Source organism: Orcinus orca, chromosome 16 (genome assembly GCF_937001465.1).
Source record: "Orcinus orca chromosome 16, mOrcOrc1.1, whole genome shotgun sequence".
In the NCBI taxonomy this organism is placed as follows: Eukaryota; Metazoa; Chordata; class Mammalia; order Artiodactyla; family Delphinidae; genus Orcinus; species Orcinus orca.
This window is the reverse complement of record NC_064574.1, coordinates 56,336,600-56,360,215: the sequence shown is the minus strand read 5'-3', so window position 1 is coordinate 56,360,215 and position 23,616 is coordinate 56,336,600.

Sequence of the window (23,616 nt, the reverse complement as noted above, 5' to 3'; positions counted from 1 at the left end):
GACTACCTGGTGATCTGCGAATTTAGATGGCTTTCAGGGAACTGAAAGGAGTAGAGAAAGAGAATAAAACATATCACAGAATAGATTCTATTCACTGCTCTGGCTGTGCAGAACACTGCCTCAAATGACCAGAAACTTCTAGTGGAGAATGTCTGATTGCACTGTTATAATTCTCCAGCAATGTTTTTCTAAAGTATGTTCCTAAAAGCAGTTTTCCCTAACATGTTAACAGGAATTCCAGGGAGGAAAGAAAGAGTTTTGTGTAGAAGTGATAAAAACACTGCATACTTTATCCTTCTCCTGGAGACTCACATGCATATTTGCATATTAAAGGCTCTGAAAAGTCCAGTGAAGAGAAACAAAACATTAAAACATTTTTCATCTCAATTTTCATCTCTATCTAAACTTATTTCACTAAGGAAACAATTTCCTTCCTCCCTCCTTACCCACCCCCTGTCCCTCCCTACCTCCCTCCCTTCCTTCCTATCTTGTTCACTGCCAGCTATCATTATTCTACAAGTCACAAATTTTGAAACACTGACTTTGAGGCATTTTTTTCCTCAATGTGTTCTATGTTGTGTTCATGGTTAAAATAACACAAATCATTCTACAAAGAAGTAGAATGATTTTTCATTGCGCCCCTCCTGTGTGCCAATCATTGTGCTAAGCACTTTTTGTGTACCTGAATTCATTTTATTCTCAAAACCATGGTGAAGTAGGGAATATGATCAGTTTTTAAGATGAGGACACTGAAGCTCACAGTGGTTGAGTCACTTGCCCAGGGTCATACCAACAGGAAAAGGAACTGGCCAGGCTCAAGCCCACATGGCCTCTTTCTGAGTCTACCCTCTTAGCCGCCAGTCTCTTACAGCTGGTAAGGGTGATCTGCTTTACTAAGTGCACTGATTCAAGTTCTAATCTCGTCTGGAAACACCCTCACAGACCCACCAGGAAACAATGCTTCCTCTAGGCTCCCAGAAACCCAGTCAAATTGACACAAAATTAACCAACACAGCAGGGAAGGAATTAGTCCCAACTCCTCAAACACCCTGATCCTGAGAATTGATCAGTGACGCCTGAGTGAAAGAGATTTTCCAATGATCACATAGTAATGAATGGCCAGGCTGGAACTAGGACCCATGTCTTATTACTACAGCCCTTACTCTTCAGACATTAGGATGAGAAAACCCAGGTAGGGTGCAGAGCAAGGGTAGGGACAAACCATCCTGGTTGTCCCTTCCTGCAATCTGATGGTCTCCAAAGCAGTGAGATCTGGCCACAATCATGACAGGTTGCCCAGAGAGGAGCTAATGACATAATCATGGACTCTCCACAGTCAATTATCGCAATTACTGGAAGCCACTCTCTTGTCATATTTTATTTAGCACAGAATGGCACTAGAGAGGCAAATGGCACCAAGGATCCTGGGCCCATTGCTGCTGCCCTCACTGGAACAGGCATCGAAAAAGGAAAATGCCAACCCCAATAAACTGTTCCTGCAGAAGCCATTAAGCTGGGTGACATGTTCATTTAGGGTGACATATATTGATCATGTAAAACATGCACACTGTATAATATGATTAAACAAACCCAGCCAGTTCCAGAGAGAGCCAGCTGAACTGCGTGTGGAGCCTGATTCTGTAGCAAAAGCTTGTGGCCCTGACTGGGAGCCCCTAGCTCAGAGTAGGAGCTACATATGGAGTGTTCCTGTTATTAATTATTCATTCATTTACTCATCCATTCATGTATTAATTCAACAGGTATTTCTTGAGGGTCCACTATGTGAGGGAGAAAATGATGAATTCGGATTATCTCTGGAATGTCCAGCTGTTGATGGCCAATAAGCAGTTGACATATGAGGCTGCAGTAAAAAGAAACATCTGCCCCATTTTGGGTTCTCTTGTGGTCATCTCAGGGGACTCACCTCTATTTCAAACCCAGACTAAGCTATCGAAGTCCAACTGTATTTATGACAATGAAATGGTAGGGCTCATGCCTCCATATTATACAGGCTCCAAGGGAAGTGGAAAAGGTAGGGGTCGTACAAGCCATTGGGTTCACCCACCTGACTCCTGGTAGATATTTTGTTAGAGTGAATGTAGCCAAGAACCTATAGGATTTGATGATTTGTACTCACATAATTCACCCAGGAAGTTGGAAAGTTTAGTCCTTTAGAGATACAATTTATCTTCTTCAGGTGATAAGAGTCTAAAAGTCCTTTCTGGAATATCAGTACTCTTTGCATTCTGTGATAGGGGGTTGCTATTATTTTAAAGATAGAAATGTCTCCTTCAAGGAAATGCTTACAAATCTTGACATTCCCAGTGTGACCATACAATTAGTGAGGAGTTTGTACAATTTTACCGTTCAACATAATTTTTCACAGCATTTTTTGGTTCACAGGAAAGAAGAACAATAGAGAAAGTGGATATATAAGCATATCCATAGATAAAAGGAATTATTTTGCAAGGGAAAAGGGTTCTGATCATCTATTCCAATGTGCAGAGAGGGTTTTCCATACCAAGAAATTCTCGGACACTAACTGGGTGTCCTACAATTCAACTCAATTCTGTACCTGGGGACAGCATCAGATTCCACAGGATAAGGGCTCAGTCCCACAAGACTCCCACCATCTCCAACACACACACTGCAGACTCCAATCTCAAGTGCAGGTTGTCACCTGTGCTTCTGACCAACCTGCTATAGAGTGAAGGTTCCAATGACCCCCTCCTTGGGTTTGATTAATTAGCTAGAGTAGCTCACAGAACCTGAGAAACATTTTACTTACTAGATGATCTGTTTATTATAAAACGATATAACTCAGGAACAGCCAGATGCAAGAGATGCATAGGGCAAGGTGTGGGAAAGGGTGCGCCACTCTCCCCAAACCTTCACGTGTGTTCACCAACCCGGCAGCTCTCTGAACCCTGCCCTTTTGGGTTTTTATGGCGGCTTCACTACATAGGTATGGTTCATTCAATCATGGCCTTTGGTGATTGGTTCAGCATCCAGCCCATCTCCCCTCCCTGGAGCTCTGGGGGGACACGAGGTAGGACAGAAATTTCCAACCCTGTAATTACACAGTTGGTTCTCCAGGCAACCAGCCCCCATCCTTAGGTGAGGTCTAAAAGTTACCTCATTAACTTAACAAAAGACACTTTGGTAGCTCTCCTCCCTTAGGAAATTCCAAGGGTTTTAGGAGCTCTGTGCCAGAAACGGGGACAAAGACACATATATTTCTGATTATAAATCACAATATCACAGATGGGAACCTTACTTGTCAAATATAAAAGATGAAGAAAATGCAAAGTTGCAGGCAAGAGCACACAAAGTTTAGGCCATCGGCTTGCCTGCTGTGTGTCTCACTTTCTCATCTGTGAATGAGGATAATAAGACTCTACTACTGGGTTGCTCTGAGGATTAAATGAACTATTATTGCAAAGCCCCTTTCACAGAGACTGGCAGATAGTAGCTGCTCACTAAACGGCAGCTTCTACTTACATTTTAAATAACGGAGTGCCTACACTTTCTAAAGAGTGCTATTGACTGTCATTGCAAATATTCTAGTCACAGCTATTTTCCTGTAACATTAGATTTGGATTGTGAGTTCCATGAGAGCTGGGTGGGGTAGGGGGGCGGGGGTGACTTCATCATCCTTACAATAATCATGACAATAACAATAGTAATTATAATGATCTTAACAATAGCAAGCATGTGTTGAGCACTTACTGTGTGCTAGGGAATACTCAGATGTGTGCTGTGCTTGCATTATCTCATTTAATCCCCTCAGCAACCCAGTGGGATTGGCAGTATTTGTTCCATTTTCAGGTGTGAAAAGGAGGACAAGGAGAGAGAGAACGAGAGAGAGAAAGAGGGAGGGAGACAGAGAGGTCCACACTGTGTTATTTATCTTGGTATTCCCAAGAGCTTGAACAACCACTAGCTAAGTGGAGATCCTTGAAGGTTAGTGAGTTAATGACTGAATGAATATATAGGAAAATGAGTGAATGAAGATAAAGAAATAAGCCATAGGGGTCAAAACCCTGGCAGACATGCCTCCTCACTCACTGTGGACCTACACGATTAGTCCACAGAAACCTGGGCATTTCTAGAGCATTCTTTGGGTTTTTCTCCCCTTGCAGGAGCTGAACCAGGAAGTCACCCCACCATCTTTCTTCTCTGTGGCTCTAATTACCTGCTCATTGGCATGCAAGGACCTCTCCAGCCCCGTTCCTGAGAGGGAGTGGAAATTTCATGAGAATCGTACCCATTAAGGCCTTTTATGATCACCATTATTGTGCTCTTTATGCACAATAAAGAGCATCTGGAGTCTGAGGAGTTATTGCAAGCTTTTATTTTGTTTTAACTATAACTCTCTCCTCATCCCCTTCTTCCCTTGAATGATTGCGGTAATGGTTAGAGCTGCGTTTTCTCTCTCAGGTCAGAGCCTCAGGACAGCATCCATGCTTTCCTCCTCTTTCTCGACAGGAGCCCAGTTTTGTTCTGGTACCTACCCTCCCCACCATGGTCACGTGCCTCCGGAGGAGCCGACCTCACTCTCAATCTTAGATGAACCTGAGTGGTCCAAGGACATCTCTATCTCTTTACAAATGGTAGGTTTAGGGACAACTGGCTGGCCTAATTCTAACTGGATGCCAGGAAGTATGCTGGAGGTCCTTTGGGTAAATCTTCTCTCCGAAGAGAGAACCACGGGAAGAAGAGATGTCCTTCTTCCCCTGGGTGCTGTCCTATCAGGACGTGATGCCTGGAGCTGCTCAGCCATCTTTCCATCAGCCTGTGCTGAAGCCAACACTGAGGATGGTGGAGCACAGATGTGAAATCACCTGGGTCTCTGGTGACATCTCTGAGCTATGGATCCATGACCCTGTTCTACCTCTGGACTTCTCGTTATGGGAGCTAACGTATTCCTGTGTTAAGTCAGTTTCATGGGAGTTCCTAATATTTGCAGCTGAAAGCACCCTAAAGGGCCTCAAGAACACAGAAATCTCAGAGAGGACCAACTTCCCAAGATAAACTCATTTTCCAGATTGAGAGAATACAGGCGACTTTCTTTGAATATGTAGGTTCTCTTCAAAGTGTCCAAAGGTCTTTGATCTTGGGGAGTTTTGAATCATAGACTCTCTGGCTGAGAAGGGACTTCAGAGATAATTTAGTAGAGTACTTCCTGAACTCAAACCCTTGGGTAGGTGACAACACTATCACCAGGCGGGATTTTTTAAAATAAACATTCCCTATGCAGTGCTCTAGAGATTCTAATTTCAGAGCTCCAGGGTGCATCCTGGGTGTTTGTATTTTTAAAAGGCTCCCTAGGTGATTCTGGTGATAACCCAAGGATCATTGATCTAAGCCTGTGTTTTCCATCTCCTCCTCCACCGAGCCATAGAAACTTTTGGTTTTCTTCCTGATGAAATCTAAGATAGAACATCAGTGTATAAAGCAAAAATTGGAGCTGGATTGAAGAAAGAGGCTTAGAAATCTTCTGATTTGCTTCACAAAGTAAAGTAGGTGACAAATAGGGTCTCAATAGATTGCAGGGCCAAGAAATGCCTCTCTGAGAAGGTGACATTGTATCTGGGACCTGAAGGATGGGGAGCCAGGAGTGGTAGATGCAAAAGCTCTGACACCAGAAAGAGTTAGTGGGTTTGAGGAACTGACAGAAGACAGGTGCTGTGGGTTGGATTTGTGCCCCTCTGCACACTTATATGTTAAAGTGCTAACTCCCAGTGCGATGGTATTTGGAGATGGAACCTTTGAGAGGTCATTAGGATGAGATAAGATTATGAGGATGAGGCCCTTAAAAGAAGGGACACCACAGAGCGCCCTCTCTCTCTCTCTCTCTCTCTGTCCATGCACCCACAGAGAAAAGGCCATGTGAACACACAGCGAGAAGTTGGCCATCTGCAAACCAGGAAGAGAGCTCTCACCAGAACCAGACCATGACGGCCCCCTGATCTTAGACTTCCAAGCCTCCAGAACTGTGAGAAAAGAAAAGTCTGTTGTGGGAGATTGGGATTACATATATACACTAATATGTATAAAATAGATAACTAATGAGAGCCTGCTGTGTAGCACAGGGAACTCTACTTCACTTCACTGTACAGTAGAAACTAACACAACATTGTAAAACAGCGATACCCCAATTAAAAAAAAAAAGTCTGTTGTTTAAGCTACCCAGTCTGTGGTATTTTGCTATGGAGCCCAAACTCAACCAAGACAATAAGCATTGAAATATTGTGAGAGAGTCAGAGAGTGATGGGAGTTGAATTTAGAGAGACAGGAAGGGACCAGGTCAATTGGGTTTAAAGTTCATGGTAAGGGATTAATATTTTATTTGAATCCCATGGGTAGCCACTAAGTTTTAGGTAGAGGATTGACTTGTTTTAAGTGTTAAGATAATCCTGGGACTTCCCTGGCGGTCCAGTGGGTAAGAATTTGTCTTGCAATACAGGGGACGCCGGTTCAATCCCTGGTCTGAGGTAACTACTGAGCTCACGAGCCACAACTAGAGAGAAGCCCGCATGCCACAACGAAAGATCCTGCGTGCCGCAACTAAGACCCGATGCAGCCAATGAATAAATAAATATTAAAAAAAAAAAGATAATCCCTTTGGCTGCTTGAAATGCCTTTCCACTTCTCTCCACCCACCTAATCCTTTAGATTCTGTATGGTATCTTTTAAAGGCCAGATCTTTCAAGTGTTGGCCATCTCAGGCTGCAGAAGGATCTATCTTTTTCCTGGCCTTTTATTATACTTGGAGTCAAGATCTGCTGGCTCACAATTTCAACACTCTCTAGTGATTTCAGTAGTTGGCAATAATTTTAAACTCCCCAAGTAGATTGTAAACTCTGTAGGGGCAAGGATCTTTGCTACTGCAATACAAGATGGAAAATACACATAAGAACATCCTGACTCTGTAAATGGCAGAGTGAGTTTACCTCATTTTTGTGTGGTAAGAGACAAACTGGAATTCATTGACAAGAATTACTTCCAGTGAGGAAGCTCAATAGTATAAAATCAAGTTTCTTCCTGGACACACAGTTGGACTACATTTCCCAGTCTCCCTTGCACTTAGGTGGGGCCATGTGATTGGGTTCCGGCCAATAAAATGTGGGCAGAAGTGATGTATTTACTTCCATGTCTTGCCTATGAACACTTCCATGTGTGCCTCCATTTTATTTCTCCAGCTGAAAGCTGAATGGAAAGAATGTCAAGGACCTAGAGGGCAGTGGAGCAAAGAGATGGAGGGATCCTGGGTCCCTGAGTTACCATGTGGAGGATAGTCGCCCAAAAGCGAGGACCCATCGGAAACACTGTTGGGCTGTTATGTAAAGAAGCATTAAGCTTTTACTGTGTTCGGCCACTGACATTTTGGAATTGTTTTGTAACAGCAGTTAGACTACCCTGACTAATTTAGGTACCAATTATTGATGTAGTCTAAGTTCAGACCCTTTATAACATCTAGGTCTTCATTCTCACCACATTTCACTTTATCCCAGTTTTAGAGATAAACTCAGAGATGCTGTTCAACTTGACCAAAGACTCATAGCTTATAAGTGACAAAGCTGAGATTTCACCATTATTTTCTAAACAAAACAAACAAACACCAAATCCAAGCCATTTCTATAGTGCGCAGCTATTTTTTTCTCAGTTGAAGGGGTCAGATTTTTGGAGTGGGAAAGAACAAAGTCTGAGGAATGGGGAGTGATTGATAGCTCCAGCTCTTTGAAACAGAATTGTGTTAAAATAGAGTGAAAGGGTTTTCAGTGGCCCCGTGGGATATGTTTTGGAAAAAAGAAGTAAACTTCCTGGGGAAAAGATTTCTCCTCTTTCCTCTTATCTTTCTCTCCTTTTTCTTCTCCTTGTTCAGTAGAACAGGAAAAGGAAAACATTTTTTTTTAAGGATTAGAGCAGATCTGTTTATAGAAAATGGAATGGTTGGCCTAGGTAGGAAGCCCCAGCTTCTTGGTATCAGTCTTACAGAGGAGAATCAAGTATCTACTGCTCTTGACAAAGACAGGAAAGGTCTAAGTAAAATGTAAACAGCCCAGAGATAGGACAGTTCTAAGGGTCTCTTTGTTGAAACAAACAACCGAAAAAAAGGCAAACAATCAAATATAAATACCAGTCTTATCAGCCCAGAAATACCCCTTTTGATAATTTTCTTGAAATGTTAGGCGTCTGTTTGAATTCCTATCTCTTCTTTCATGCCTGAAAATCTGGTACCATATTTGAAAGTAACTAAAAGTAAAGACCAAAAAGCCCTGTGATTTTCTCTTTAATTTTCTATTTGGTTTCTATATTAGAATGTTTGTGGTGAGAAACAAACCCCAAATGAACATGGTCCAGGAAGGGTACCATGCCAGTGAGTCAATGGACCATCCAGCAGAACAGCCTATAAAAAAGCTATAGGCAGGCTTCCTTGGTGGCTCATTGGTTAAGAATCCGCCTGCCAATGCAGGGGACACGGGTTCGATCCCTGGTCCAGGAAGATCCCACATGCCACAGAGCAACTAAACCCGCATGTTGCAAATACTGAAGCCTGCATGCCTAGAGCCCGTGCTCTGCAACAAGAGAAGCCACCACAATGTGAAGCCCACGCACCGCAACTAAGAGTAGCCCCTGCTCACCGCAACAAGAGAAAAGCCCGTGTGCAGCAATGAAGACCCAATGCAGCCAAAATTAAATAAATAAAATAAAATTAAAATAAAATAATAAAAAAGTAAAGGTATGGGCATGGATACAACCTAAATGTCCACTGATAGATGAATGGATAAAGAAGATATGGCATGGCTATATATACAATGGAATACTAATCAACCATAAAAATGAATGAAATAATGCCGTTTGCAGCAACATGGATGGACCTAGAGATTATCATACTAAGTCAGAAAGAGAAAGACAAATAACATATGATATCACTTAAATGTGGAATCTAAAATATGACACAAATGAACGTATCTATGAAACAGAAACAGACTCACAGATACAGAGAACAGGCTTGTGGTTGCCGAGGGGGAGGGGTTGGAAAAGGGATGGATTGGGAGTTTGGGATTAGCAGATGCAAACTATTGATATATAGGATGGATAAACAACAAAGTCCCTGTATAGCTCAGGGAACTGTATTGAATATCCTGTGATAAACCATAATGGAAAAGAATATGAAAAAGAACTGAATCACTTTGCTGTACAGCAGAAATTAACGCTACACTGTAAATCAACTATGCTTCAATAAAATAAATTAAAAAAAAAAACTATGGTGTTTTGAGACAATGTAAGAGAATCCCAAACACCTCTGCTGCATAAACTGGAGGCTGTAAATCAGCTATTCATCATTGCTCACGTCTCCTACGAAAAGAGAGAGACAGGAAAGGTCAAAGAAAAGTTTCTGAATATTAAAGGCTGGAGTTGGACGGTCTCATACTGGAACCAGAAATCGCCTGGCCCCTCCAGTGTCCTGAGGTGCCCAATAAGATGCCCTCAAATGCCACAAATATTGACCTAGTGACTGTCCCCAGCATATTCATTTGGTAAATGCCAAGGACAGGATTCAAACTCAGGGCTTTAGATTCTGAGTTTTGCACATTTTTCTATTTCATTTCCCCTATTCTTTCCATAGCCAATTCCCAAGCACTTAGAGGAAATTGGCCAAATGCTCGATGTTTCATAGAACAAGTTATTTGCTAAATACCTTGACAATAAATAGTAATTTTAGTATAGCTAAGTATAGCTGTGTTTAGGGTCTGCTGTAATTAGGGATGCTTCCCAATTTGGGGAATTGATTATATATATATATTTTCAGATTATAATGAGACAACCATTGCAGAACACCGAGAAAGAGACACCTCAAAGGGCCCCAATCTCTGCTTATTCTCACCCAGAAACAAGCTCGAGCCTGAATTATCAGCTCCACTTCCGCTCTCTGTGGACAGGAGTATTCTTTAATAGTCCAAGCAATTTTAACCCCTGGATCTGGTGTGGTTTACTTGGGCTGGGAGTAAACCAAAAGAGTTTGGCCCACAGTCCAGAGTTAAACCACTACTGGAACAACCTAGCAACTTTTCAGTAAAAGCATGGATTTTTTTTTATCCTGTTTATTATCTTTCTCGGGATAGAAATTGCAAGCTCACACAATCACAATTCTTCTTCACCTTTTCTGGGAAGTAAAGGGTGAGTCTCTTCCTTTTCCGATAAAAGGGAGAGATTTAAGTATAATAGGCCAAGGAAGTAGGATTTATTTTTTTGTTATATATTTAAGGTGTACAACTTGATGATTTGATATATGTATACACTGTGAAATAATCACTATGATCAAGCTAATTAACATATCCTTCACCATACAAAGTTACTTTTTTTTTTTGTAGTGAGGACACTTGGGATCTACCCTTTTAGTGAATTTCAAGCATACAGTATATTATTCTTACCTATAGTCACCATGCTTTACATTAGATCTCCAGAACTTATTCATCTTGTATAACTGAAACTTTGTCCATCAACATCTCCCCATTTCCCCAGCCCCAGCATTGCTAGTCATCATTCTATTCTCTGCTTCTATGAGTCTGACTATTTTAGACTCCTCATGTAAGTGAGATCATACAGTATTTGTCTTTCCATGTGTGGCTTATTTCACTTAGGATAATGCCCTCCAGATCCAGCAATCCTACTCTGGATATTTACCCAAAGGAGTCAAAATCAGGATCTTGAAGAGATACCCACGCTCCCCTGTTCACTGCAACACTTTTTCACAGTAGCTAAGATACGGAAACAACCTAGATGCCCATCAACAGATAAACAGATAAAGCAAAGGTGGTATATCCATGCAATGGAATATTATTCAGCCTTAAAAAAGAAGGAAGCAGAATTTCTAAACAGCATCCTTAATCAGAGAATTTACAGGTTTTCCCCTTAACTATTTTTTTGTATGATATCTTCTTTATGTGCAAATATGCAGCTTATCTTTCCAGAAAGGATATAATGCTTTAACTTACTCTGTGTTAGAACAATAGATCTTTTACAGCGCAATCCTGTTTCCAACAAAAGGCGAATAATTGGTATGCTGGAGGAGCCCCAAGATTTCACATCCTGTTTAAATTAGTCCCCAAGTCTCCTATAACTACAGGTTAAAAGACTAGGATTTGGGACAGAAAGGTTTAGATTTGAGTTTGGGCACTGCCAGTTTTTAAAGGTGTGAACTCAGCTACCTCATTTAACCCCTTTACCCTTTTTCTCATCTGTACAATGGGAAAAATAATTGTACCTCATAGGCTTATTGGGAGGCCTATGTAAGACCAAGTATGAGGAATTTTTATCACAGGGTCTCACAAAGAATAAGTACTCCGTGGATGTTAGATTTATTGATTTTATTCATTGATGGAGTCCAGGCCCCTGAGCCTAGGAGGTGGGCCTTTCCCCCAACCATGGCCCTCTACTGTTCCTCAAGTCTTCACCTTGAATTTATTGTCTGCTAACACCAGACTCACTTGGGAGCCGTTTCCTCCCAAGGAGTGAGATGTTATAACTTGAAAGGTCAAAGTAGGATCGCATTTTGGAGAAAGCCTGCAGTACCGACTGGTGCCAGAGAGGGGCAGCGTAGAGCCACCAGCACCTAGGGTCCGGCAACCACTGCCCAGAACTCTCTTGAGTTCAGAAGTCCAGCCAGGAGGCTGGAGCCTCAAGAAAGATAGTTAAGACATCACAGGTAAAATGGAAGGTAAGATGAAAACAGCAGAGGAGCTAGCACAGAAGCAAACACGGCAAGAGTTGAAGCGGAAATGTGTGTGGGTTTTGCCTACTCCCTCGTCACGTGGACACTTGCTCAATCACTTGGACTTGCTCATTCTGGCATTCTTTCAAATCATGCATACATTCATTCATTCACTGACAAGGCTAGAATAACTGCCTTTTAGGGGCTTTGGATCTGGCAAGGGGCTGGGCTCTCAGGAAAAGAACCACAGGTCAACTGGATTTGAAAGTCAGAGTCCTGCACTGGAAGGTGAGTCAGATGCAGGGGGTGGGGAGCTGACAAGGGAGAGAACTGCTTGACTTGAGCTTTGAATAGAGGGGAGAATAGAAATTTTCCAAAATAGACCCAATGTCAAATGATTGTTTGGTTTTTATTTTTAAAGAAAGAAACAAGTCGTCGTTATTATTGTTGTTATTTTAGAGAGGAAAATTTTTCCTGGTTAATTGCTTCTTCATAATGAATCATTGCCACAACATTTTTGTGTCTCTGAAATAAAGGTTGTCAAAAAGTTCTAATAAGCCAATGGATTTCTGTGTTGTCAATAAACTTATACTGTCAAAGGCAGTATTAGCTCGATGAAGAATGATTCAAATCAACATGATCTTGAAATATATGGGCCCATCGTGAGGCCTCTGTTTCTTTCTCTCTCACAATTATATAAGGAGACACACCATAATTCTTTCTAGAAGTATGATGCTTGCATTGATGTATCACTGTAACCAATTGTCTTCTTGCAGTGGACTTGTGTTGTCTTTATTTGCCTGTGTTAGATTTTGGTGCTTTTTATCAAAAATATTTCCATTGTTCTTTCATGCCAAGCACATGGTAGGGCATGCTCTTCTGCCCCATGAAGTTGGAGGTGGTCATGCGATTTGCTTTGAAAAAAGATAAAGCAGAAATGATGGGTGTGATTCCCAAGAAGAGGCTTTTAACAGCCAATGGGAAATTCACCACACCCATTTTCTTCCTAGCTCAGCACTCTCCTTCACTTTGAGCAAAGATGAGATGATGTAAAACAGAGCCCCCTCCCCCCAACCACAATGGACAATGGTGTGAAGAGGAATAAACAGGTGTTGTTTTAAGCTACTGAGGTTTGGGGATTATTTGTTACAGTAGCATAACCCATCCTATCTGACTAATACATTTTCTTTCATTTATTTCTGCTCTAATCCTTTTTGTGTGGTTGGGGGAACAGAGACGGAATAACAGCCTCTCCTTCTCCATTTCAGAGGTGATTACTTAGCCCCATTCTGGCCAAACAAATCATCCTGTCCTCAATTACTGGTTCAAAAACAAGCAAATGATCCAAGCCAGAGCATTGAGAATCAATCCCTAGTTAAGAAAGAAGATCTCTCTCTACGCAGGGGGTTCATTAAGCAGGTGGAACAAAGGCTAGAGGTATTGGTGACCATTTTTTATGGCTACTTTGGAAGATTCCCTCTGAGAATAAAGGCTCCCAAAGAAGCGAGAGCTCAGATATGGAGAGGGACAGATTCACGATGATATTATCTAAGCGCTCAAATTCAGAACATTCTTGCTTTCTGGTGATACTAATCAGTAACTTCCCTAAAAAAAAATTTGGTTTTTGCTAAGTTTTTTTTCACTTGTAGTAAAAATCTTAACTAATATTCTTCCTAAACACACTAGATGAAGGATCTTGGGTTTTCAACCACATTCATCTACAAAATAAAGTTGAAATCTCTCAAGTATGGCCTTCAGTGCCTTTCAGGTTTTAAGCTCGACACACATTTCCAACTTTACATCTGGGTCACATCCTTTACCCTCCTCTGTTCCCCAGTGTTACCCCAGATTGCACAATGGCCATCCTCCAAGGACAACCTGGACTTTCCCAGGGCCATGCTCATGCTGCCTTGGGCTACGGTGACTCATGCTTGGGTCTCCCCCCTCCCCACTTGAACGCCAGCTCCATTAAACAGGGAGGGGGGCAGTATTTCATTGCACTTTTATTTTCTTCATAGTGTCAAATGCAGATTCTTGCCCAGTAGTAAGTGCTAAGTAAACAGCTGCAGAACCAAACCAAATTCTGCATTCCAAGAAGTCTGCTCATCACATGCTGAGCATGGTCAGACCCCTGGTACATAAACCCTGTGTGTGGTTGAGCTTCTGAGAAAGCCACGGTTGATTCTGTTTTTATTCACCCAGATGTCATATTTCAGGGCTCCAGTGGAAACCCAATTTCTTTGTTTAGGCTGTATCTTTAAATATCTCCTTTCCAGAAGTCAAGAGGCTCTTGATTAATTAAAATTAGTAGCTTTTTGAAGAAAGATAATGTACTATATGCTGTTTAAAATGTACATTTAACACACATAACACTCTTGGAGGGATTCTTTTGTTAACTCCATTTTATAGACAGGAAATAAAATCCAGAGACGTTAAGTCACTTGCATAGTGTCACACAGCGGGGCTCAGAATGGAACCTAGCCCATTTGATGCCAGAACCTTTGCTATCTCTTCTTCGTGTGCATCCCTCAATTCAACACTGAGGAATTAATGGTCACCCATCTTAGCTCTTCTTAAAAAGAGATACTGTTTTTACACTGTTTTGAAATCTTCTCAATCCATTCCAATCAAAACTGGAACTTCATACTCCCTAGAGAAAAAGGCAGTGCAATGCAGCACAAGAAGGAGAGTCCAGGCTGATTTGGGGATCCTCAGATCATGACTTTGCCACTTTCTAGCTCTGTGACCTTTGACAGCCACTGAAGCATCCCCAGTCTTAGTTTAGTCATTTGTAAAATAAAGATAAGAACCTCCGCATGGAGTTGTGAGGATTAAGAGTGAAAACAGATGAAATATTCCCAATATAGGACCTGGCACAAAGGAGTGCTGTGCAAACAGAGACTATAAATAATAATGCATGGATTTCTATTTTTAGTAATGCATATGTCCTACATCACCACACTCTTAGGGCTTGGAGACTGGGTCTTGTCTATATCTAGATACATGGCACCTGGCATAAGCCAATGTTCTGCCATCTTTACGAAAGTCTATTAGCCTCCTAAACCTCCTTTTCCTGATTTTTAAAGCGGGGCAATCCTATCTACCAAGTGGGGTTGTTAGGATGAAATGAGGTCCTATGTGCAAAGTCTTAAGTGCAGGGACGGGCACCTAGAGAATAAACGTAAACAAATTGGATTGAGGTGACTATGAATACGGAGCCCGTTAGAGGAGATTCCCCCAGTGCTTTCTAAATGCGCCGGCGCTCACATTTAGAGCACCTTCTTGTGTCCTCCTCCATCTGGGAACCGTCAAGGTGGTAGATTTCTAGGAAGCTCTTGGAGCCGTGCCTGCCCCATCATGCAGACACAGCAATGCCAGACAGGCATGTGCCCATCAGCAGGGCACAGGCAGAAGCAGGAGAGGGGTCTGGGGAGGGACACAGTGTAGAGGAGGCCTTTCTCATTAAATGTCGACTCCCATTCTGCAAAGCGGTGGTGACATGTGCAATTTCCTAGTCCCTTACCAAAGGCAAGCTCCAGGTTGTCACTGTTTGCAGCACGGGCACAGAAGCTCTGGTCATACAGAGGACTTTTTATGAGGACATGTGCTACGTGCCCAGCAGCATTCATTGCCAGGCCTGAATGCTATTCCTTGGCAACACCATGATTATATTCCATCGAGTCCAGGGAAGTCTCTCAGGCCTGCAAGGCTGCAATTTTGAAATGGATTTCACAGCTGCAAACTCGAAGAGGACCCAATTTGTCTTCTCCATTTCTGCCTTCCATAACTATGGAAATCTGCATCCGAGGCTCAGTGATGGGCTGCATAAAATATGCAACAGGACTCAGTGCTCAGATTTGAGAGCTGCAAAATTGAAGGACAGCTGCTCAAGCGATCATGGGATCTAGGTGGAGGGGGCGGGGTGTGAGCTAAGGCCTCGAGGGGCATCTGCAGATTTCTGTTCCCCCAGATACAAAGGCCTTCTTTTTCCTAAAAGGCTTGTCGCAAAGGCAGGAGAAGGGGAGGATATATATGTCCCGCTTATCCTTTCCGAGGAACCTGGGGCTACCCATCCTCCAAAGAACATCCCAGATGGTAAACGGAACCGAAGTTTGCACATAAATTCTCCCGAGGGAATTGGTGGTTGGTGATAGCAGGACTAATGAAATTTTTTATTGTGGTTATTACATACAATTTGTACAGTATATCATGCATGGAAATTTTTTCTATTCCTATAAATCTGGAATTGCCAGCATAAATGTCCAGGCTTACGAACTGCTAGAGAACACAATTACCTCTTGATACAAACTCTCTTTAGGACATAAAAATCGTTGCTACTGAGAAGGCTGAATTGCACCAGCAATTTTGTAAATATTTAAGTGATATATTTCCTTTTGGATAAGTTTTCATAGCCTTGGAAAGCTGTCTCATTTCTTAATGCTTTTGTTATTGTTGGTGGTGGTGGTGGTGTGTGTGTGTGTGTGTGTTTTCCTGGGTATCACTTGTGGCCTGATTGTTGTCTTCAATCACACTTAGTAAATCAGACTATTGGGCAATGTCATTTATAAAAGGCTCAGAAGGGCAAGGCCTTCTGCTGGCGTTAAGACGACTGTCTTTCTAGCATGTTTCTTAAAGACGGGAGAGGAAAGGAAAAACCAAAAACAAAAGTCAGGCACGTTGTGGACTTTCTGCCCCTGCATGGTCAGTTTTTCAACTTAGAAGTTGCAGACGAGGTTTCCATTTTTAATGCGGGCTGAAACACAGTGACTGTCTCTTTATGCTTCGATCAATGAGAGGGAATCAGTCTTGGATAAACCGGGTTGATTTTCATGCTGGCAAAAACGAACCAGACACATGGAGTTTCTGCACGTTTTCTAGTTAGGCTTTATTACCAAGTATGATGGTGAAGGATGTTATACCCTGGTATCGATTTGCTACAAGTTCTAATATTGGAGATAAGGAGAGTTCTTCCATCAGCTTCCAGCAAACAGAGAATGGGGACTGTTAAAACTCCTCATAAAGGCTTCCAAAGGAAGACACCAGTGATGGATTATAGACTGCCCTGGAAGTGAGGAAACACGCTCATTGAGCAAACAAAGTGTTCAAATACAAGCCATGCTAATGGGAAGGGAAAGTAAATATACGTTCTTTCTCTCTCTCTCTCCCTGCCTTCTCTTTTTCTCTCTCTCCTTTTCTTTCCCCCTCTTTTTTTAAAAGATTTTTTTGATGTGGACCATTTTTAAAGTCTTTATTGAATTTGTGACAACATTGCTTCTGTTTTATGTTTTTTGGTTTTTTGGCCGCGAGGCATGTGGGATCTTAGCTCCCTGACCAGGGCTGGAACCCGCACCCCCTGCATTGGAAGGCGAAGTCTTAACCACTGGACCACCAGGGAAGTCCCTCCTTTTCCTTCTTTCTCCCTTTCTGCATCATATCACATTCAGTCCTTATAACAACCTATGAATTGCCAATATTCTGCATTTTACCAACGAGGAAAATTTCTGAGTTTCTTGCTGGCATTGTACAGCTTGTGAAGGGCAGCTGAGATCTGAACCCAGGTCAAACTGGAGTCTGCTGCACAACCACGGGATGCAGCCAGTTGCCTGCTTCTCCCAAGTTTCTTTTTCCATGTTCATCCCAAGAGTGTGACACTCACAGGATTACAGAACACCACCTGGCCACCTGTTTGTGTTCCTTGAGATGCTTGAACACGATGAAATGGATATTTGAGAAACAAAAAGAGGATTGATATACTTTTCCTATTCCAGTAGTGTGAGGATTTATGCCTGCATCTTCTACATGGGAGTCTAAAAAGAGAAATTTATTAAAGGCAGAATAAAGCAAAAAGGAGAGGTTGGGGCTCAATAAAGAGATACTTAGTAAATGCAGACTGAATGTACGTTAAATAAATTGGGCAAGGAACCAAAATAAAATGAGCAAGAACATGAATGAGTATTTACCAAAGAAGAGATAAATAATAAACAAGAATAGGAAAATTTTTTAATGTTCCTAGTAATTAAGGAAAAGCAAAATAAAATAAGAGGAGCTCAATTTTCATCATTTACAATGACACTTTTATTTTTCTAATCATAATTCCTGCTGTATGGAGAGGCAAGGTGAAGATGCTGTGACTGATACACATATATTTTCATACACTGATAGTGGGAATGAAAATTGATAAAAACTCAATGGGGAGATTTACCCATACATGCTTCTAGTGTTTCCTGAGCACTTACGGTGTGCCAGACTTTACTGGATGCTCAAATCCATAAAAATGAATGGGTCTGTTACTGAAAGTGGGGTTCAGATGCTCACTGCTCTAAAGCCAATACTAGGGAGGCAAGGTTGGTGGAAAGGAAAGTTTGCTTTATTTCGGCAGCTGGCAACCTGGGTTGGGGGAGAGCGGAGGGTGGACTTGTGTCTAAAGGCTGACTTTCCCACTAGAATATAAATGCCACAAGGGTGAGAGGCATTAATCAAATAATTTTATTAGTGAATGTAGAATGATAAATGAAAATAAGAGTTATAGAAAGAAAAGCATGTACCAAATATATAACAAAGAAACCTGGTATGGACTAGGTAAAATTTTCTTAAAAATTAGAAACATTAAAAAGATAAAACTTAAAAAAATAAATTTTAAAAAAAGATAAAACTTCCCTGAGGAAGTAGTGCTATATAAAAAAGTATTTTAAAATGTACTTTTCATTCAGCAGTTCTAGTTTGATCAAGTTTTTGGAAATAATCATTGATTTATAGAAATCTCCATACACAGAGATTTTCATTATTGTGTTGTTTATAATAGTAGATATTTGGGAACAATATTCATCATTGGGAGAATACTTAAGATTTGGTGTGAGCACACAATGAGATCCCAGGTGGTATTTAGAAATCAAAATTTTGAAGACTTTAAGTGATATGAAATTTCATGCTAATATAATGTTAAGTGGAAAATACAGGCTACAAAACTGCACACATATTATGACTTTAATTGCATAAAACAGAGAAAGGAAGTGCAACAGTATAGGATTAAGGTGAGTCATATTATCTTTGTTCTACTTAATCTGTGTTTTCCCAGATATATGTAATGAACCTGTATTAGCACCTTATAAAGAAAATGATTGATTTTTTCAACAGAGGAGATTCAATTCTTGAGTAGTTGTTGAGTGGATGCGCTCCAGATGTATATGTGTAAATCTGAAAGCAAATGAAGTGTCCCCCTCTGGTTGAGTGCAGTTTGAGCTTTGGAAGAGGATGGACCATGCCCCTAACATACTTATCCTGTGGGCTTCTCTCCAGAGAATGGGAAAGAATTGAGCTTCGCAGCTAACCCTGGTGGCGTGACCTACTTAATGAATTTAAGTCACAATCCATAACACTATTCGCCGGGCACTGTTCTTAGTGCCCTACAAATGATAACTTATTTACCTGTCATAAAAATCCTATGCATTGGTAAAATGGTGCAATCACAGTGGATAGCAGTTTGGCGGTTCTTCAGAAAGCTACCCATGGAATGACCCTATGACCCAGCAATTCCGCTCCTTGGTACAGCTGATCCGATTATGCATGGATTCTGTACTTGCAAATTCACCTATTAGCTAAAATTTATTTGTAACCCTCACATCAATGCTCGTGGCAGTTTAGGGGTCATTTATATAGACATGCATGTAGTGGCAAAAAAATTTGAGTTGCCAGTCTGGCATATTCTCAGCTGAGGTCAAACAAGGCGATGCTCTGGTTTCTTGTTTTGGTTCTCTTGCAGAGATGAGCAAGGATGAAGACAGTGGGAGGAGATGCTGGGTAGAGCAAGCAGCTCCATCTCTGGGGCCAGTTGGATGCGGTTAGTGGGGGTGGCACCAGGCAAGTCACTCAGCATCTCTGAACCTCATTTTGTCCTTTTGTAAAATAAAGAACACAGAATCTACCAGGATATGTTGCTTTTAGGATTTAAGGTTAACATCTGTGTGATATACATCTATATATTTCCCCTAGGAGCAAGGACTTAGTATTTGCTAATTCAGTGTTTGATGTGGCGTTATAGAACATAACTATAGCAAATAATGAGAAATGACTGCATATCCCCCAAAAGAATGGAAAAGAGGTATTCACAGCATTATTTACAATAGCCAAGATATGGAAACAATCTAAGCGTCCAGCCGGAAATGGAGTTGGGGGTGGGCAAAGTGGGTGAAGGGGGGCCAACCATATGGGAATAGATAGCAACTACACTTGTTGTGATGAACACTTGGTAGTGTATCCAGATGCTGAACTATATAATGCTGTATGCCTGAAACTTATATAATAAAAAATAGCAAATATGATATAATAAGAGTATGTTATAATAACAAAGCTAAAAGATGAAAAAACTCAAATATCCATAATGAATGGATGGATAGTTAAACAAAATGTGGTTTTTCCATAAAATGGAATATTACTCAGCCATAAAAGGAATGAAGTACTGATACATGCTATGATGTACTAGACACAAAAGGTCACATATCATACAATTCTATTTATATGAAATATCCAGTGTAGGTAAATCCATGGAGGAAGGGGCTGGGGCAGGAGGAAATGGGGAATGACTGTTGAATGGGTACAGAATTTCCTTTGGGGATGATTAAAAAGTTCTGGAACTAGGTAGAGGTGATGATTGCACCCCATTCTGAATGTACTCAATGCCACTTAATTGTACTTTTAAAGATGGTTAACTGCATGTTGTGTGAATTTCACCTTACTGAAAACCAAACAAGCAAACCCGGTGAGGTAGGAATTATTATTATGCTGATTTTATAGGTGAATAAATCAAATCATTGGCTCAAGGCACCTAATTGTCAGAGGAGGAGCTGGGATATGAACCCAGTGGAGAAGCACTTGACCCCCATGTCATGAGCTGTTGTAGAACAAAGTGTAGATTTGGGTACATAGTAGGTTCTTAACAAATGCTGGTTCCATTCCCTTCTTCCTTTGCAAGGAGGAATTGTATATGGCTCCATTGGACTTCCACACTGCCATTTGTAGAGGGAAATAAATATATGTCTTTTTTTTAAAGTTTTTTTTTTATATTGGAGTATAGTTGATTTACAATATTGTGTTAGTTTTAGGTGTACAGCAAAATGATTCAGTAATACATATACATATATCCACTCTCTTTCAGATTCTTTTCCCATTTAGGTAATTACAGAACATTGAGTAGCATTCCCTGTGCTATACAGTAGGTCCTTGTTGATTATTTTATATATAGTAGTATGTATATGTTAATCCTAAACTCCTAATTTATCCCTCCCCTGCACCCTTCCCCTTTGGTAACCAGGAGTTTCTTTTCTAAGTCTGTGAGTCTGTTTCTGTTTTGTAAATAAGTGCTAAATGCATGTCTTTGTTCATTGTTTTCATCTTCTGTTGAGGTGAACTCTTAAAACAAGCTCAGTCATAAAAACTGAATATGCAGAACAAAATATGGCAATGAGCTGAAGAAACCATCCATGAACCAAAAAAGAAGAAAAAAAAAGGTCCAGACCTGCACTATTCTAAATGATATGAGAAAAATAAGGCGCCAGAGGGCAGAAGCCCATTGCATTCCCTCGAGTCCCTAAGATTTATCACCTGTACATGCAGGATGCTACAGAATGGAGATCTGGGGACCACGGCAATAACTCACAAGGCAGACATGCAGCCTGCTATCTGCTGATAGTACCTGCGACATGTGGCCCGCCCCCACTATCATCTGCAACCGTACATGGGGGCGGGGCTTCATTTCTAACACCAATCCCCCTACCCCCCCACACCAGCCCCCTTCACTGCAGACTCACTGTTTGTCTGTAACAGTAGCTCAACACATTGGGAACTGGGGAGAATCAGTGTTTCAGCTGCAGATTTGATGGTTAGAAAAATGTATCCTCTTTCACAACAGTGATTTGAGCGGGGGAGACAAAGCAAAGTTAACAAAACGAACCCAAACTGTGAACCTCCTACTTGGGGAAATATTTCACTCTTCTCTGGGAAAGAAAAAAGCTCAAATAACAGAGGGGTTTTGGGCTGGAGTATCCCGTCAAGATTTGGTATTGTATTTGCAGGCATTTTTGAGGCATTTAAACAAGTATCTAAAACTTACTCTTTGTCCGAGGTGCCCACAGTATGAATGGATTACAGAGAATCAAATTTATATCAAATAATACTTTGGGCTTCCCTGGTGGCGCAATGGTTGGGAGTCCGCCTGCCGATGCAGGGGACACGGGTTCGTGCCCCGGTCCGGGAGGATCCCACATGCCGCGGAGCGGCGGGGTCCGTGAGCCATGGCCGCTGAGCCTGCGCGTCCGGAGCCTGTGCTCTGCAACGGGAGAGGCCACAACAGTGAGAGGTCCACGTACCACAAAAAAAAAAAAAAAAACAAAACTTTGGTTTTCAGTGGTGGGAAGAAATGTGTATCATTTCACTGTAAACATAATTGTATTAGCATAAACAAAATAATATTTTCATTGGAAACTCAACTGAATCACTCTAAACCCATGGATGATGAAATGTATTCTGCCCTCCGTTCTTCCCTTTTCCCAAAAAGTCCTTATAAAATTAGAATTTTTCTGTACCTCTAATTCTTATAAATCAGCCAATCTGGCAGTTCAATTTCTGATCTGTTTTTCTTTTTTTGACTCTTCTTAATAACTTTCTCTGCATTCATTCATTCACTCATTCATTCAGTATTTACAATGTATTAACCAGGCTATAGGAGATTTTGATTTAATGAGAGAGACAGATATGTACTGAAAACAAGTTTGAATACATGCTGGGCTCACCTACTTGGATTTTGCAGTTTTCTCTAGCAGGTTCTGCCCCCGATCACAGAGGAGGTCATAGTTTGGAGTGGGTTGTGGGGATATCCTAGAATCTCAACCTTCTAGCAACAGTGGCTATTATAGGCAGTGGTGGAGTTTCTGGAGTTTTTTAGGGAGAAGACAAATTATTTTTACTGAGAATGTCTGCTGGAAATGCTCTTTGCCTCCACCCAAAGCGCTTTTGAAGATTCGGAATAACTTCTGCAGCCTAAAATAGTGTAACCTCTCTTCTAACCTAATGGTCTGGCGAAGTCCCTCAATAATTACTTTTGTGGTGTGACTGGAACCCATTAAGGTCCCCCAATATGACCCATGATGACCTGTGCCTGAAACCCCACCAATAGAAATGGCTATCTTTGGGATATTTTTTGGTCTTTGTTTCTGAGGTTCTGCACCCAAGGGAAAACGAAGATGTGAAAACTATTCATTCTAGCTTGTTCATTTTGCTATTGGCTGGCCCTGGGAGCCAAGTAAACTGGACCAGAGCCTTTGCTGTGGGCTCAGACAGGCAGGATCTGAATTCCGGTCCCATCACTTGGTAGGTGTGTGATTCCAGGTAGCTTCCTCAACTACCGAGATCAGGGGTGCCCTGTGATGCCTACTTCCTAGAGTTGTCCTGTGGACTGAAGTAGCTAATGGACTCGTGGGCTTAGAGCCTGGAAGAGAGAGGTGACAGTCCATGTCCTTGGGTGGACACCTCAGTGCTGTCCCTTAATAGCTGGACCACCTTGGGCAAATAAACATTTCTGTATCTCAGTTCCAGTGATGTGCGGGAACCAGCCTGCAATGGCTTGCGAGGGCTGATTATTAAATAGGAATTTTGTGAGCATGTTGTTAAATTATTGGTAGCTTGAAATTGGCCATGATGGGGGGATCTGAACCATGGAAATCAGCAAACACTGCAATGCCGGGCTCCTCCCCTCCCCTCCCTCTTCTGAGAACTGGTTTGCCAGCACTCCCTGCTCAGTTCCTTCATAAGTCTCTTGAAACAATTATAATAAGAATTTATGGAAAGGGCTCAGCACACTGCCTGGAGTTTAAGAAGTTCCTCGTTAAAAGTTATTTACCACT